This window comes from Schistocerca nitens, chromosome 6, assembly GCF_023898315.1.
Source record: "Schistocerca nitens isolate TAMUIC-IGC-003100 chromosome 6, iqSchNite1.1, whole genome shotgun sequence".
Taxonomy (NCBI): Eukaryota; Metazoa; Arthropoda; class Insecta; order Orthoptera; family Acrididae; genus Schistocerca; species Schistocerca nitens.
Window position 1 is genome coordinate 365,656,648 of NC_064619.1, and position 19,810 is coordinate 365,676,457.

Consider the following 19,810-nt stretch of genomic DNA (forward strand, 5'->3'; position numbering starts at 1 on the left):
CGATTCCATATTCTGCTAACAGTCATTGGATCTTGACCAACGCGAGCAGTAATGTCGCGATACGATAAATCGCAATCACGATAGGCTACAATCCGACCTTTATGTAAGTCGGAAACGTGATGGTACGCATTTCTGCTCCTTACACGAGGCATCACAAAACGTTTCACCAGGCAACGACGATTAACTGCTGTTTGTGTATGAGAAATCGGTTGGAAACTTTTCTCATATCAGCACGTTGTAGGTGTCGCCACCGGCGCCAACCATGTGTGAATGCTCTGAAAAGCTAATTATTTGCATATCACAGCATCTTCTTCCTGTCGGTTAAACTTCGCGTCTGTAGCACGTCATCTTCGTGGAGTAGCAATTTTAATGGACAGTAGTGTATAATTCTGTACACATATCCTGGGCGAAATTTATCTCGTACTAGTATCAATGACAATACATTTAAGATCAATATTCATCATATAAGTTACGTACTTCTTGACATGAATTCCATTGTGCGTAGTCCTGATTATAACAATGCTGACGCAGGATTGCTCCTCTGCTGCTCGCGTAAATTCCTCTTCTCTGCTCCGAACCTTATGATGCAGGATTCTCGGCGCTGGCGAAATGATGAACAGACAGGTGTGGTCGATGTGTATACATCAATAAAACTCCACTTTCTTAATGAGTTTTACAACACTTTTAATATACGCTTGACAGACATTTTTAAACAATACTAGTATGACGGATTTCATCATACATACGCCCGCTACCGCTTATAGAAACAAACAGGTGAAGATACAGAAATTAATCAATTGAAGAGAGTATCTCTTCTCTTTTTTGTATCAAAATATTATCTCTGCCTCTAAGCCACTCGTTGATTCACCTTTGGCTTTGCGTGCATATAGCTTACATGTATAAAAGGAAAAGAACGAAGAAACAAAAAATATGATCCATTATAACTGCCCTCCACTGTGCACCGACGTCATACGGAGGTGCAAAGTGTCTGAGCTTATTTCCCTTTTTGAGGGTTGAAAATCCTGTCCGGTATGGGCATAGCCTTTATTTTTGGCCATTGGAGTTATCCTGTATGGTTATCAATTTATATGGGCGTATCAGCTTCTTTTAACACATACATATATACATACGTTTTCTCTCGTAACAAAGTACTTGCTGTCACTGCATAGTTCCATTGTTGTAAGTCAGTATCTACACAGTGTTTAGCTTGCGAAGCGTGCGCACACAGTGCAACGTCCGTTATCGTCACAGTTCACGCTCACGTGTTTAGTACAAGGCCAGAATGTCCGTGGCGTGCGTTTACAGTAGCTTCCATCACACAAATTTGTGCAGCCCGTGTTCCGCGGCGTGGTCTTTTGTGGAATCTTCGATGCGGTGACTGGTTTCCATATCCGCGGCCCGAGGAATTTATTTCGCCTCGTCGCTCTCACGTATTCAGTGGGGACACCAGCCATACATCTGACATCCGTCGACAAGGTAAATTTCTTGCCACTTTCACAACGTTATCCAACACTTCAAGTTTTCCGGCGTCACGGTTGCATCGGTCTCTGGGTTAGGCGTAGTTTCCACTATGTAGACTGTTACACCAAACAGTATCCTGTGAGGCTTTTGACTGAAATTCTCTTTGCTTTTGCGTTCTATTCGGCATATGTGCGTTACTTTGCTGGCCGAATCCCGCTGTCTGGATTATTAGGCTGTCTGGTATTGTTTTGCGTTTGCCAAGACATCGGCTGATTAGTGCCGGTAGCTGGTGTCTGTACATATTGTACGCTACTTCCCCGTTGCAGTTGATTTTGTTAAATTTTGCCCGTTTCCTTTATATCCGCCTTTGAATTTACTGCTTCCTCCATTGCCATTGTGATTACCGTTGCCGTTTCCATAGGTCTGGCTGGGGTAAGGTTGCCATCCGTGTTGTACTGCGAATGCGTTGTTCACTTGTTGGTCCGTAAATCTCTGTGGCACTATCTGCGTGTTAACAGGCTTGGGTTGTACTAGTCTCTCTTCGTACATCAAATCTATTTAGTCCAGTACAGATAGAAAGTATTCGGTGTCGTGTTGCGGAATGGTAACGAATTTTTCACTAATGTATGCAGAAAGACGGGTCTTTAAAATTTTCAGCACGTCTATTTAACGTACCGGGTTTGTCCAGTACCTGGTTTTATTGTTCAAATGTGTGTGAAATCTTATGGGACTTAACTGCTAAGGTCCTCAGTCCCTAAGCTTACACACTACTTAACCTATATTATCCCAAGGACAACACATACACCCATGCCCGAAGGAGGACTCGAACCTCCGCCGGAACCCTGGTTTTATTCAAATATTTTTTTCAAAAATAGCGTCTTAAGCTTCCACGTTTGCTATTGAATGGAGCTGGGTTCAATACTTCACGTCTGAGCCTCTCTTGTACGGACTCACACCAATATTTATCCAGAAAAGATCTCTCAAACTGATCGTAGTAGTGGCAACGTTCCGCCATGTCCACAGCTCATAGTAAAACGTCACCCTGTGTGTATCCAATAACAAATCTTCGGTACAGTTACAAGGCAAAACATTTCGAAATGTTCTGATAAAGAACACGGGTTTGTTCTTTCCCCTTCAGAGGTAAACTGCGGAAATCGTCGATGCCTAAGTAATGCGACTTAACTTCTGAGGTCATCAGTCGCCTAGAACTTAGAAGTAATTAAACCTAACTAACCTAAGGACGTCACACACATCCATGCCCGAGGCAGTATTCGAACCTGCGACCGTAGCGGTCGCTCGGTTCCAGACTGTAGCGCCTATAACTGCACGGCCACTCCGGCCGACTGTCAAATGTTGTTTTGGAATGTCAGTAGTTTTAGCAACGTTGCGTCGTAACCTTTCATCTGCTTCCTTTAAACCTGAATCTGTTTTAGCTAGAAGTTGACTTTCTTTCTCTTTTAGATCTGCTTCTACTGTATCTACATAAATTTTTCACTCTGACACATTTTCAGCAAGGGTGCTGCCCTTATCGAGCATCCCGGCTTCAGCTTTTTCAGTTATTCCCCTTACATCTGCACATATCTTATCTCTCCGTTTGGAAAAATTCGACTATAAACATAACTGCTCTACTCCTAGAGTTAACTTTTGTACCTCGGTAGGTAAGTTTTTGGATACATCTTGCAGGTCGCTGACTGCATTCGTCACATTTTCTACCGACGCATCCACTTGGGATTGCGTCTCCTGAATTTGAGAACATGTTTCACTAAGGTTTTATAACTCAGCTGCAAGTTGTTCCTGTTTATCGTCTACAGATGATACTTCTTCCGTCAACGTATTTACATTGTGGTATATGTCGATAATTATTTCTTGTTTTAGTTGTTTACTTAGCTCTGTCAGCGTCCTGGATATTTCGTCAGATAATGCAGTGCGCATAGTTTTGCTCACCACACTGAACTGTTGACTACACTATTCTTGAAATCGTTAAAGTTCTGATTGTGCTGTGTAAGCTGTTGTCCTACATATTCCTGATGTTTTGTGAACTGCTGTGTAAATTGTTGCCGGCCGAGCGGTTCTAGACGCTTCAGTACGGAACCGCGCTGCTGCTACGGTCGCAGGTTCGAATCCTGCCTCGGGCACGGATGTATGTCATGTCCTTAGGTTAGTTAGATTTAAGTAGTTCTCACTCTAGGGACTGTGCTTAGAGCCATTTGAACCGTTTGTAAACTGTTGTGTTATTAGCTGCATGAGTTGTGTCAAATAGCGCGTCTCCCTAGTATTTAATTTGCTTTTACGATTTCCTGTTCCTGCGTTCGCAACGTCGTTAGCAAATAATCAAAGGAATTTTCGTTGTCGCGCGCTTCAGTTTCAGCATTTCAAAAAATGTTTCCCAATGAGAACAGAGAAATCGAGCGTCATGAAAGTGACATAATGATTAGTTATATTACCAGTGTCATCATTTTTTGATAGTGGGACGACAACCCCGTTGTTTTGGTTGCCATCAGGCAGTTCACGAGTTGGCATGTTACCTTCAATTGTTGCCAAGCTCGGATTTCCGACATCTCGGTATATTGCATTTTGTAACGAATTTTCAACAATGGCCATTTCCTTTGACTCCGTTGTGAATAGTTTTTAACAAAATTATGGACAAAATCTTTCAAAAATGAAATTTTGTCTGTATTGGTACGTTCCTATTAAAGCAGACCTAGCTGCGTATTCACGAATAAACCTGGTTATTATCTGACACAGATTGGCCCATCGAGACCATCCGACCGCCGTGTCATCCTCAGCTGAGGATGCGGATAGGAGGGGCGTGTGGTCAGCACACCGCTCTCCCAGTCATTACAATAGTTTTCTATTAGCGGAGCCGCTACTATTCAATCGAGTAGCTCCTCAATCTGCATCACAAGGCTGAGTGCACCCCGAAAAATGGCAACAGCGCATGGCGGCCCAGATGCCAAGTGCCAGCAACACCTGACAGTGCTTAACTTCGGTGATCTGACGGGAACCGGTGTATCCACTGTGACAAGGCCGTTGCCACTTTAATGATGACTATTCAAAATTTCGTCTTTTCTTTAGAAATGCACTTTCTGTGAAGTATGTTCATTGGGAGGATAAGATATTACCTACTGCCAGAGAGACGGCGCCAAGTGCGGTCATAAAAACATACTGCGTAGTAGCTTACTACCTTTACCATTGGAATCAGCATTCCCGGCGCATCTCGTTTGTAGGAAGAATTTAATATTACTTTGTTCCTTCGATGTTTTTTTATTCCCAAACTCACGGACATGTAAGAAATACAACGGAAGTTTCATTAGTCTCTTGTAACGATAAAATGAATCATTTACCTCAAAAAAATTTTTTCTCAACAATTGAAAGGTCTGTTCATATTTCACTCGTCGCCGTCCTGTCACGGTCGCCATTGGATTGTGGCAGAATAGGTGGGCGGATAACTAATGGAAATTTATTAATAATTGCTGACTGAATAATTAAAAAATTGAATGGAAAGAATAGTTGAAAGAAATCAGAAGATAATTTATAAATCTGTACACATATCCTGGGTGAATTTACACTGGTACTAATGTGAACAGCCCTCCAATGTCAATACATTTAAGATCAATATTCATAACTTAAGTTACGTACTTCTTCACATTAATTTCATTGTGTGTTGTCCTGATTATAACAATGACGATGCGGGATTGCTCCTCTGCCGCTCGCGCAAATTCCTCTTGTCTGCCCCGAACCTCCTGATGCAGGAGTCTCGGCGCTGGCGGAATGATGAACAGACAGGTGTGGTCTATGTGAATATATGAATAAAACTCTACTTCCCTCATAACTTCTATAATACTTTTAATGTACATTTGAAATACACGCTTTTAAACAATACTGGTATGACGAATCTCGCCATACGTCCGCCCGGTACCACTTATAGAAACAAACAGGTGAAGATACTGTGTCAAAACATTATCTCTGCCACAAAGCCACTCGTTAATTTACCTTTGAATATATATATATATATATATATATATATATATATATATATATATATATATATATATATATATATTACATGGCCATCCTGATTTAGGTTTTCCGTGATTTCCCTAAATCGCTCCAGGCAAATGCTGGGATGGTTCCTTTCAAAGGGCACGGCCGACTTCCTTCCCTCATCCGATGAGACCGATGACCTCGCTGTCTGGTCTCTTCTCCCAAAACAACCCAACCCCAACCCACACGAGGTTACATGTATAAAAGAAAAAGAACGAAGAAAGAAACAATAATATGATCCATTATATGATTCATGGCACCCCATCGATTAACTGTCTGCAGCCCATAAGTTTCATTCTCCTTTCGAGGTCCCAGTCGCTAGAAGACAATAATTGCCCGTTAGAGTAAAAGTAAATGGGCCAGATACATATCCTAACTTCCGAGAAAAACGCACTACTGTAATCCTATTTGTTTACTGAAATTGATACAAGTAGCATTCACGACATCATTTTATTGTCTTTGTTAAAATATGATCATTAGAAAATTACAGTTAAAATGAAGTTTTCCTGCAAGTATTTGCTTTGCTAGAAAAAACTTTGACTCTTGTTGTAGAGAAGCTGCAATTTTGAGAGAAACTGGACCACGTCCACGTCACACATAACATGATCAAAAGTATCCGGACAGTTCTATGTAATGCGGAATTGGCCACTAGATGTCACGAGAGGCAGACCAGCCAGTATAAGAGCAGAGTGGAGGATATTGTGTTGTCAGTAGGAAAGCAGTAATAGCAGAATGGATCGGTCAGGGACTTTTCAGCCCTTCTAAAGCTACCCAGGATAACTGTTGATGATGTAATTGTGAAGTGGAAACGTGGAGGAACAACAAATTAGGACCAGCTAGACATAACGTATTGATTGACAGGCACCGACCAACATTGCGGAGAGTGGTTGTAGAACGTCACGTGAAATCAGTGGAGGGAATCACTTGTGAGTTCCAACGCGCTATCGGCAGTCCAGCTAACACAATGACTGTGCGTGAGGGAGTCAAAAAGAATGGAATACACTGTTCGATTGCTCCTCATAAGACATATTTCTGTAGTCAATGCTAAGAGACGCTAGAAGTGCTGTGAAGAGTTACGCCTGTAGATAACTGGAAACGAAGGATTTGACGTGATGAATCGTGCTACACCCCGTGGCAATCCGATAGAAGGGTTTAAGTTTGGCGAACACTTGGAGAACGGTACCTGCCACCAAGTGTAGTGTCAGCAGTGTAATACGTAGGTGGTGAGATTACGGTATGGGTGTGTTTTTCGTGGCTAGTGCAGGGTCTCCTTATTGCTCTTAAGAAAACGCTAAATGTCAAAGGGTAGGAACTCATTTAACGGCATCGTGTATAGAGTACAGCAGAGGAATAATTCAGAGATTATGATTGTTTTCATCGGTCTGACAGCGCAACAATCTGTCATAAAGCAGCATCTGTGAGGAAATGGTTTCTGGACGATACCATCAATGAAATGGACTGGACTTCCAAGAGTCTCGACCTGAAAGCAGTGGAACATCTTTGGGATGCGTAGAACGCACTTAGTGCCCCTCTTTAGAAGGCTATGCCTACCACTTTATTTGCGAGTGTCAGTTATTATTACAATCTTGAAACCACTCACAAAGGACAATCACAAGAAAACGCAAACACAGGCTTGTAGTTCACAATGATTTATTACACATACCTCCAAAAGCAGTTTTACAAAATCTTTTAGAAAACCGGCCTTCCAATAGCTACCGATAACAAATATAATTTAAAAACTTATACAGTCTTTACAAGAGTATATGGAATGAAACAAGTTAAGTAAAGATCCTTCCTTTCAACTAAATAACAAATAGCCCCAGATAAATATAGATGACAAGCATAATTGCCCATAAATTTAACAGGAATTTACCGGGAGTAAATCCCCGTTGGTAATACAAGCAACAGTAAAGAATATTAAATAACATATTTTAAGTAAAAGAGCAAATTCCCCAACTGCAACCTTTGACTAACAAACAGATAATAGAACAACGGAATTCCACCAATTATGTGGTGACTTATTCCACTGAACTAAATCGTGAAATCCCTTTCAAGTATACCAACAATATTTAGGCAGAAAAGACAGTTATCTTAATAGTCAAAGTTCCATGCAACAGTGGGCACACATCCAACGGATGACCCACCCTAAGACAAGAGTGACCAAACTGCTAGGAACAGGAGACGGACCTTTGCGCAGCCCGAACACATTAACGATAGGAATCCTCAGATAAATACAAGAGAGAAAACTCAGCTTCTGTCAACTACTGGAGCGAGCAGAGACTCTGACAGGATACAGCCAAGTAGCGCCGAGCGTCATCAAAGCGTAGCTGGCCGGGCTAACGGAGTCCGAACATATTTCAACCAAGGCGCCGCCCCCTGTATTGGTCAATTCGGAACAGATGGTGCCAGCCGCTCGACGTACACTGTAACATCCCTCTTATTTCAGATTTATGCCCCCCCCCTTTAAATTTAATACCCTTAACACATGCAAGACCTCAAACAAATAGCATGGAAAATTATTCGCTTCTTACAGCCCATAATTCTTTTCTCTTACACGCAGACCCTAATAACAAGCATAAAGTCTGGAGAAGTCAGCGGCCTGCCGAACCAACATCATAAAACCCATAATACAAGACAATGAAGTCACAGCCCCTTCACACGGAGACCACAGAATAAATCGTAAGATACTCAAGTGACATTACAAGCACCCTGTCTTAACACTAAACATGGCCTGCGCACTATCCTAGGATGACTCATGCAGCCTTCTTACTACTCACGCTTAGTGCTCCCGGCACTGAGCAGTGTTTTACACTCTTAACACCACTATTCAACATATACGGGAACCAAGAGTGAATTCCTTATTCCCGCCACGGCGGGGATAATCACATACAAACCACTGCCTGGCTATGAACACAAATTACAATCAGATTGATCACAAAACACAACTTCAGAAAAATAGCAGATGCACACTGTTAGTAGCAGCAAACGACGAGGGTCCACATAGCATACGTAGGCATCTAGCATCAGTTAGTACAATATACACACTTGCTAGTGCATTGGAGGATATCATCACCAGCCCGCCGCCGACTCGCTAATCAAATCATAACACAGCGCAGCGAGCAACCAACGCTCCTCCGTAACGGTCACTCCAAGACTCGCCAACACATGCCCAAGCAACCGAAGAAAGCCGAAAATATAGAGGAGTAGCAGAAATGAAAACGGAGAGAAACTGGGAAATTATGCTGCACCCAAAAGCAGAACCCGGATATGTGCACTGCCCACCAGCAATTCTGAAAGTTTTCCTGGGACGGGCAAGGACCCAGCTTAACACCTGATTGTAAGTTTCGAGATCAAACTCCCTATGCGCCGGGTGCAAAGAGTACAGCCAAAGCCTCACACTCGCAAACGGAATATTTTAATTCAGTTTGTCCCGAGCTCCTAGAAGCCTAGGCGACAGGGCGCCTATCCCCAGAATATTCCTGCAGTAGAATAGCGGCAGCATCTTCATTGGAGGCATCGGTCTGGGCGATAAAGGCCTTTTGAAAGTCCAGGATGGCCAAGAGTGGAGGATTACTCAAGGCAGTTTTAATGGCTTCAAATGTAGACTGCTGACTCTCTCCCCAAACGTAGGCATCCCCATTTTTACGTAAACTATTAAGAGGGACGGCTAACTGGGTTAAAGTTGTAACAAATTTACGGAAATAATTGGCCATGGCAATAAACCGAGCTTTTCCCTTTTTATTACTGGGGGAGCGAGAACCGTTACAAGGTGGAGGTGGGCTCTTGTTCAATCCTGATCCTGTCCTCTGAAACAATATGCCTCAGAAGGAGATCCGACGTCTAGCTAGGTGACTTTAGATGGTTTAACCTTTAATCCAGTTGCCTGAAGCCACGATAACACCTCCTGAATATGACACAGACGCTGGTCAATAGAACTACTATAGATGAGAACGTTGTCGATGTACAGTCGTGGACAAAACGAGCGAGACCCCTCGCCTTTTCGTTATGCTGATCCGCACGGCTTTAAAGTCTGCTACACAGCATAACAGGCAAGGTGACGAAGTGCTACCAACATACTATGGAAAGGCGTGAAATTGACAAACTATCTGAACTTTTTTAGGCTGTTTTCAATAATTTGTAAGACTATATTAATGTTGAATAGTGTGTTAAATACAACACGTAAATATAAGACAGAAGAAAGAAGAAACGCTCATTGGTATGAACTGTACCAAAAAAATGAATTTCAACTTATCGAGATAACATAACTGTTTTAGTAAGACAAAGAACCCCAGATCGTTACGAATTAGCAAAATATTATCCGCATTCGGCCGCGAAACGGCCTGTGTCAACGTTCAGACCAGTCATATTGGATTACCGTTGCTGAACTACCATGAAAGTGTGCAAATTTAGCAATGCATGAAGATTCATAACGAAATTCAGCTGAAAATCATTCAGTGCCACACTTAAGTCAATTCCATTTTTGATAGAAGCGGAAAAAGTAGGCAGTAACATGCATGAAATTCTACAAGAGTGTCATATTGACATCCACAGGGCGCCAGTACAGAATAAAGGTACCGATACAACGTATTGGAGGCGCGAGAATTTCTTAAAATTGCTTTACTGATATTCTACCTGCCTCCATCGAGATTAGAACCGAAAACAAACCAGACCTTCCTTTCACTACGCTAGCAGACAACCCACGCAAACAGGCCTCTATTATTACCCCAGACATGAATAAGCCGGCAATTTCGCAATGAAAATGGCAAAATGATCTCGTTTCTGTTGCATAGAACTTTCTGGACTCAAAAACATGAATTTTCTTCCTTTATGTCACCGCTTATGTGACAATCATTCGGGATGTTTATCGAAATAACAAAATACTGTTATTAGAGAGTAAATTTAGTAGGATAATTCTGCACCACCCCACGAAATAAACGGCTACATAGCTGCCAAACGTATTCTACACTGTTTCGAATTCTCCACTAGACTCGCCACAGCCAGAAAACGTTCATTAGCCGAAGTGTTTCTTAAGCTAGCTAGCAATGGGAATGTTCGCACTTCTAAAACGCGGTAGCATTAATACTGAGATGTGAATTACCACAAATGGATTCTATTTGCATTCCTGTAATAGTGATTTGGATCGAAAGCGTAGCTACGATTAATATGCTGATGTATCGACTGCAACTGAAACATTTCGAATAAAGAGTGGGGGGGGGGGGGGTTATTTATGCGGCCCTCATCTTCAGTAGCTGTCGTAGCTGTTTTCGTTGTTAGGATTTCGTCACCTAAACCGGTAAAAACGGAACCCTACTAGTCTCACTTTCTTCACAGTCTATCTGTCTACCCAACCCTTAAAACCCGTTTACCTCCAGAACGGGTAGATATAATAAGCGGAAATGTATCGCACTTCTTGCGGTAACCGGTCCCTTGGTGGTGTAAAAAAGTGAGCTTCTATGTCAACGCAATCTAAAGATACGGCCGTTTATGTAAAGAAAATTTACGCGAAAGGTCAAAAAATCGCTTCAAGAACTATGGGACCAAACTGCTTAGGTCATCAGCCCCTAGACCTAGAACTACTTAAACCTAGCTAGCCTAAGGACGTCACAGACATATATGCCCGAGGTAGGATTCCAACCTGCGACTGAAGTAGCCGTGCGGTTCGTGACTGAAGCGCCTGGAACCGCTCTGCCACCGCACCCGGCGAAACCCTACTCACCTCATGTATAATGATAATATATACTGTCTAGTGAGGATAAACTGTATTCGCCAGCAACTCAGATCGTTTGATCACTGAGCTTTTACGAAGCTACATTCAAACTTTGTTCGAAGTCGTCTGCAATATCCATTTATAAACACCCTAGGAACGTCGTATGCGATATGCACTTCTGAAGACGCTGGCAGATACTGCAGTACCATAACAAGTAGGTAAGAATTTATTGTTATTCGTCCATGCATGACACTTTATTTCAATTTCAATTTAACGCGCGTAGGTGTTCGTATATGGCTGAAACTAATGAAACTAATGAACAAAAAGTAAATAAACAGCAAACAACTTCGATGTTCAAATCAAATGAAAGTCACATGTCGCAATTACAACATAATTTCCTTGTTACATCTACATGACTACATCAACAGGATTTCTTTGCAATCCATACTTACGTGCCTGGCAGAAGGTTCGGACTATTTCTCTACCGTCCCACTCATTAACAGTGTGCGGGAAAAAGGACCACTTAAATCTTTTCTTGCGAGCCTTGAATTACATTATTACTATGGTTTCTTCCTGTGTAAGTTCCTGAGGAAATAATGTTTTGGCATTCAGAACAGATGTTGGTGATTGAAATTTCGTGAAAAGATCTCGCGGCAACGAAAAACGCTTTTGTTTTCATGAATGTTACCCCAACTCGATTATCAAATCTGGGACCCTCTCTCCCCTATTTCGTGACATTACAAATCGTGCTACCGTTCCTTGCACGTTTTTGCGTGCACAGTCCATCACGTCTGTCAAGTATATTATAGCAGTGGACGGACAAATGTAGTGTAGGCAGTGTTTTCAGTTGGCCTATTGCGTATTCTTAGTGTGCGGCCAATAAAACGCAGTCATTCGTTTGCCTTCCCCACAAAGGTATGTTTTCGATCGTTCCAGTTTAAGTTTTACTGGGTAATGAGATGAACTGACAGTGCTTCGACTTGTGTTTTGTCATGTAACCGAAAGTTAATTATTGTTATTAGACGCAGCTTTCGTGTTTAATGTTTTCCTCATTCAACGGAGTACACTCCTCGTTCACCACACATAACTGTTTCAAAGTATTAAATTGTTACTGATGTTACCAAGTTGCAGTGGTCATCTTAACTTGCCGTTTTGAAACAAAGGAAAATATTATAGCGAAATGTAGCAACTAAGAAGCGGGGTATCCAAATAAACAAACATTTCCGGTATAAGTATTTGCAGTAGGTCTACTACACAGTAACGTAAATTAGGAGCAAAGTCCATTAGTAGATCGTTATCAGGAAAATCAGCCCTCATAATGCAAAGTGCCACTACAAGAAAGAAAGTTTCCAAACATGTCAATGAGTCGTCGAGGAAAGTGGACGCATTCTGTCTACTGAATCCCAACGCACGCTACTTACGAGGGGACACACCAAGTGTCATACCCCGATCTTACTGAAACTTCGCTCAGTGAAAGAGGGGACAAAATAAGCGAACACGTGTCTCGGCTTATCTGCTTATACTACCGCTTCTGAGGAAACGACGGTCAAAGTTTTCAATGCTCTGTTGCTATAGTGTAGATACCTCTTAACGGGTAAGGATTCAACTGAAGCGGTGGCTCTGCGTCTACCATTGCGACCTCGGAACTTTGCGCTGCAAGTTCGAAACCGGTTTTTCCTTCCCCCCCCCCCCCCCCCCTCACTCTCTGAATTATCTACGAATGTTTATTCCAATTTATGTTGAAACACTGTAGTCGTTATTCGTCAGTTAATTTACTGTGTAAAGAAATAAGTTAAAAAGGGAACACATATTGCGTAGTGGGGCGATCACCCTGTTGTAGAAATAATTCAGAAGCCAAGATCGCTTAAATACTGTTTATTGGATAAACGGTTTCAACACACTAAAGGTGCCATCATCGGATCTGAATGTAGCTTAACATTTATAAACCATTTGGATATAACGATACATGAGGCAGACCAGATGATTTTAGATCAGCTTGTCTCATTCGTTTATTATTTTTTTAATTCATTAATTACACATAAAGTTAATTGGCGAATAATGACAACATTATTTCAACATAAATTAGAAAAAAAAACATTCGTAGATAATTCTGATAGAGAGGCAGGAAAAAATAATAATAAAAAAACCCAATATTGTCTCGAACACGGGAATCAAAGTTAAGAAGGAACGACGGTAGCCACTGAGCCACCGCTTCAATTGGGTTCTCGGCTGCAGAAGGTATCTACACTATAGCAACAGCGCGTTGATAACTTTGACCGTCGTTTTCTCGGAAACGGACGAGTGTCTGCAGATAAGTCGAAACACATGTTCGCTTATTTTGTCCTCTCCTTCACTGAGCAAAGTTTCCGGACAATCAGCCTATGACACTTGGCGAGTTCCCCCGCGTTAGTCGAGTCGCTTCTTACGCCCGGCGAGAATTATGTATGCCTCAGAGTAAACTGCGCCACTTGGAAACACGGCGAGCGGGGATAAACACGTTTTCCTTCTTATAAGGCAACCTTCTACAGCTAGAATTCACGAAGTGTTCATCAGGTTGTCTCAGATATTTCAGAAATGTTTCTTGCGTTAGGCCTGCCGCATATGCAAAACGTAAACATTTCATTTCATGTAATATTTATCAGGATAAGACATGACAAGAGTGGACCAGTCCCTCCTGAAAAAAATTACAGATTCTAAGTTGCTCCACTATGTAATGACACGGGTACGGGCTTGCGATCTCTCGTTTATGCCATCGATTTCCGTGTTACACATACTTGGCCACTGCGTTGTCGCTGCAGTCGTGGAGGAGGCAGTCTGTTTCCTGCTAGCGCTGTTTCCGCAGCAGATATTAACCGCGACGAATCATTCAGTCAACGCTAAATCGCCCATCTGGCTGAGGCAGACATGGGCGCTATAATAGCACTCCATGCAGAGGGATCTTGAAATGGCTATATACCAAGAACTACGGGTCTTTACAAGTCGACGGTAGCCAGGTGGATCAGACGAAAGGAAGAGAGTGGTAACCTGAATGGTAGGCCTCATGGCCGTCGCCGCAAAACAACAGCAGCTCAGGATCAGCAGATACGCCGTTTCAGTGAGAACCACCCATTTGTCAACGCACGACAAATTCTGCAAACTTTGGGTCTCAATATTAGCAGTAAGACCGTCACTCGTCGTCTAAGGGAAGGTGGACTGAGAGCAAGAAGCGCTGCTGTGAAAGAGACATTGACTGTTTCCCGCAGAGAAGCTCGCCTTGCTTTTGCTGCTGAAAATGTCGACAAACCTCTCCAGTTTTGGAGGCGAGTGATTTTCACGGACGAAAAAGTTTTCTCTACGGCATCAACCGGAAAAGTACTTGTTTACCGGCCTAAAGGTGCTAGGTATAATCGAAAATATATTTACAGTTGCCGAAGGAGTGGCAGGGAGTCGGTGACGGTATGGGCATGGATATCGGCCGAAGGGTGTGGGCTCCTGTGTGAAGTGGAAGGAAGACTCGATGCGCGCAGTTACATATCAATTCTGGAGAACGTGATGTTGCCTTCTGTGACAGCAAGATTTGGCGATGATCAGATCATGTTCCAACAAGATCGCTTGCCTATTCATATGGCACGTGTGGTTAAGAGGTGGTTCGGCGACCCTAGTAATATTACTGTAATGGAATGGCCACCTTAAGGAGCTGACATGAATCCCATTGAGAATATTTGGGCAGAAATGGTCAGAGTAATACGAGAAAAGGGGCAGACACCGTCGACTCGCCGACAGCTTTCTGATGTGATTCATGACGCTTGGAGTGAGTTACTTGAATCTGCTAGTTATGCTCAACGCCCAACAGACTTCGAGCTGTTGTGGAAGCCGATGGAGGCTATACGCGATACTAAGCAGCATCAGCAGAGGTGTTTTTTTTTTCAGCCCTTCACCAATCAGCTGCAACAGCTGTTTCAAGTTTTTTTATTTCTTTTTTTCTTTTTTTTTTTTTACAGACGTATATTTTATATAATTTCAAGGAAACGCAGTAAGTGGAATGTGGACAAACAAATTAATTCACAGCAAGATATGTAATATTTAATTTGATAAGAGAAGATATACTCACCTTATATATTCATGCAGTCTCTAAAAAATACATGACACACGTGTATATGCAAGAAGGGTACAAACCAATACAGCACAAATAAAAAATATTGAGGAGAAGCTCGCCGATGAAGACGTAATTGGAGAACAAAGGTTGGGCTAGAAGGAGAGGTAAGGAGGCCCGAAAAAGCAGAGAAAAATCAGAAACCCAATAGACTTTGAGTCGTTGTCGCAGCAGAGGGCAGTTGGTATATGCGATTCGGAGCAACAATAGAAGAATAGTTTTATTTACTGATTTGTGGGGCTTTATTTTGTGACGGCTTAACAGTGCTGCATCACGAGACCCACTATTTGTTCACATGCGGCTAAACATCAGAGGTGTAAAAAATTTTGAGAGGTGCCGAAGTTCTCTGCAAGCGTAACGTGTTTTAGGGAAGAAGATGATTTTTAGTTCATTTCATTTTAACCATTCACACTATGCTTTGGCATTCTAATCTTTCATTTTATTATTATGTATCTTTTCTTCAGTGAAAGTCAACGGTAGTAAGTTTCAAGATATGAAGAATAACTGGAAGTTTTTAATTTGTGGAATAGTGTATTTAACAGTTAATATTTTCAACAAATCTGTAGTTATAGGACATATTAAGAAACAAGTCAAAAATGGCATTATGGAAAGATCAGGTTGGTCTCTAAAGGGTAACGACGGTAAAATAGCAAATACGAAACTATGGGTAACAACTATTGTTGATGGTGAGGAGCCATAATCGATATGCCACTATTCTGTAATTGTATTTCTGAAGTTTATCGTCAGTCCTAGGACTGAAACCGATACCCTGTTTTACGTAAAGAATATAACCTTCAAAATTTATTTAGCAACGCAGAATATTAAATCACAGTTAATAGATCAGGAACCTAATCCAACTGCCTTTAATTTTATTCTCACGGATGACATTGAGACAGTAAATAACAAGAGAAATAACAAAACTCTCAGAATATAGAGAACTCAAGTGTCCAGTGGATTCAAAAGTTTGCTATAATAGCGAATAATTGCTTTTACTGACTCCTTCATGCCTACGTTTTCTGTCAGACAATGTTTGAAACTAGGACTAGCAAGGTAAACAATTTTTCCACAAATTGTCAAATTGGAAGCCGGAGAGCCAGTTACATAAATTATGATGACAACAAACGTTTTTCAAGTAAACTGATCACAGGAGGCATCCAACGCATTTATTGTGTGTTACATGCACAGTATGTAAACTGGCAACGCCACCAACACACAATACCACTAACAAGGGAACCTTCCCATCGCACCCCTCTCAGATTTAGTTAAAAGTTGGCACAGTGGATAGGCCTTGAAAAACTGAACACAGATCAATCGAGAAAACAGGAAGAAGTTTTGTGGAACTATGAAAAAAATAAGCAAAATATAGAAACTGAGTAGTCCATGCGCAAGATAGGCAACAACAAGGATAGGGTGCGCTCAGGAGCGCCGTGATCCCGTGGTTAGCGTGAGCAGCTGCGGAAGGAGAGGTCCTTGGTTCAAGTCTTACCTCGAGTGAAAAGTTTAATTTTTTATTTTCAGACAATTATTATCTGTCCGTCTGTCCGTCCGTACGTCCGCTGCGAGGTAACTGCGCACTTTGGACGAGAGTGCATTAAATACGTGAGAACCATTCCGTGGGCAATATGACTCCAGCAAATATAGCTCCGGACTTCAATAACAATGTCAATGAATATTTTCCGAACTGTAACGCATCGGAAAGTTCCTTAAGGGATTGAACGATTGTCGAACATTTGTATGATTATTTCCTACATTTGTTGATAAACAGTACGTGTGGTGATGATTGTCTGAAAATAAAAAATAAAACGACTCACTTGAGAGAAGACTTGAACCAAGGACCTCTCGATCCGCAGCTGCTCACGCTAACCACGGGACCACGGCGCTCGCGAGCTCACAGTATCCTTGATGTTGATTGTCTTGCGCATGGACTACTCAGTTTGTATATTTTGCTTATTTTTTTCATAGTTCCACACAACTTCTTCCTGTTTTCTCGATTGATCTGTGTTCAGTTTTTCAAGGCCTATCCACTGTGCCAACTTATATCTAAATCTGAGGAGGGTGTGATGGGGAGGTTCCCTTGTTAGCTATGAAACAACTGTAGCAAAACGGAGCATCCTCGTTATCCATGTGATGGATAAGACGACTAATTCGCAACATAAATGTCAATGTAAGCATCAGTTTCTGTTGGAACGTGCTTCCTGGACCAAATAACATACATTTCCTACGTCTTCAATGCGAATCATGCATCAAATGTAATTTAAAGGACATAAAAATATTGAGTGAATTTACTAACATAATTATGAATCACTCACGAACATAAATCGATGGTCACATAGTTGTCAAAAGTATTCTACAGGCCGGCCGGAGTGGCCGAGCGGTTAAAGGCGCTACAGTCTGGAACCGCACGACCGCTACGGTCGCAGGTTCGAATCCTGCCTCGGGCATGGATGTGTGTGATGTCCTTAGGTTAGTTAGGTTGAAGTAGTTCTAAGTTCTAGGGGACTTATGACCACAGCAGTTGAGTCCCATAGTGCTCAGAGCCATTTGAACCATATTCTACAGTATTGCCATTGTCCTTTAGACTAGCAGCAGGAAGAAAACGTTCGCTCAGCTGTGCTGAGATATCTTGCACTGACGAAGTTCGCGCTTCGAAGACGCCACGGCATCGTCTGCCACGATTTCATGGGAAACGAAATATCTCAAGTATACAGTCTTACACATAAAAACTGACCGCCGGCACAAGCACCGTGCGATCCGCGATATGACGCCGTTGAAAGCACGGCTAACCCTCGCCCGCAAGCTGTTAATATCATCTGATGTTGCTAACAGCCGGCCGCAGTGGCCGTGCGGTTCTAGGCCCTGCAGTCTGGAACCGCGGGACTGCTACGGTCGCGGGTTCGAATCCTGCCTCGGGCATGGATGTGTGTGATGCCCTTAGGTTAGTTAGGTTTAAGTAGTTCTAAGTTCTAGGGGACTTATGACCTAAGATGTTAAGTCCCATAGTGCTCAGAGCCATTTGAACCATTTCGTTGCTAGCAAGTTATTTACTTCTGGTGAATGATTTTCTACGCAGTCCATTTAAGATAGAATAACTAAAATATATTTGATGCTACGGAAGATGAAGGACGCCTAATTCATTTCCCGCTCTTTATTTATAATGTTAGATTCGCAATCTGAGCATACGTATTATCCATAACCACAATTTAGCGCCACACAGATATGTGAATGAAACACATTGGCGTACAGCTTTAGACATAAAAACTGACCGAAGGCCGGCCGCTACAGAGATTAAGTCCGAGTCGTTCACTTAACGTGGCCAATAAAACTGATCGCCCCTGACAATCTGGCAACACTGTTAGATGCGGAAGTGTTAGGAGGAAGTGTTGTCTACTTCCGAGATGTTCTCGGATTGTGTGAGCCCGTGGTCTAGTGGTAATCGTCGTGCATTCTAAATTAATAGTCGTCTGTTCGCGTCCACCTGTATATATATATATATATATATATATATATATATATATATATATATATATATATATATACCACATTTCGTTCTAAAGTTATGAGTCTGATTGAGCATCGAAGATAATTCGCTTAACATTCTACCCACCAGCAATAACAAGTATTCCAGAAACAACTCCGCAGGACAGCTCGTGGCTGCGTCGCGAACATAACAGCTTACGCTCGAGTGTTTCCTCGCGCTGCAGCGGCTACCGGCCACCGGCCAGACGCCACCCACCGTCTGAAATCCGGCGCCGCCTATGTGAACGCGGCGCCACGCTCTCAGTGTATGTATCAACTGTCATTTTCGAATTTGAAGTTCTAGTTATCATCTTGCAGTTAAGCATTGGATTTTGCATACTTGAAAATCATGAACTGCAGTTAAGCATTGTAAAATTGAGTCGCAAGTGGAAAAAGGTGTAACATCTGCAACACAACGTTTACTTTTGGTATAACAGAGGGGTGAATGCAGAAGAGGCAGCTAGAAAGATTTGAACTGTGTTTGGAGCGAGTGCTTTTGGGGAAAATACGGCAGAAAAAGATATTCGTGCTTTAACGAAGATCGTTTTGGCATGAATGATTTTCCACATTAAGGTAGTCTCGACTAGTGATATATGTGATAGATTACCATTTTACCATCATGCGACATTTGCATTCAACAGGCAAAGTTCAGAAGTCTGGTGTAGGAGTACTGCATGCTCTAATTCGAAACAACAAAAATCTGCGGAGTGACTATTATTGAACGTCATCAGGTCACTCATCGAGCATTCCTATGCAGTACTGTTACTGGTGACGTGTTATGATGCCTTTATCGTTAACTTCCTAAGAAGAAATGACAGGTTGAGCCCCACCAAAAGACGTAAACTCGAGGCTGTGTACCACCTGGGGTAAAGTTGACTTTGCTTGCATAGGTCATGTTTGCTAGTGTTTCATTGGTTTGGCTTGGGTGATACCAGGACCGGACAGGAACA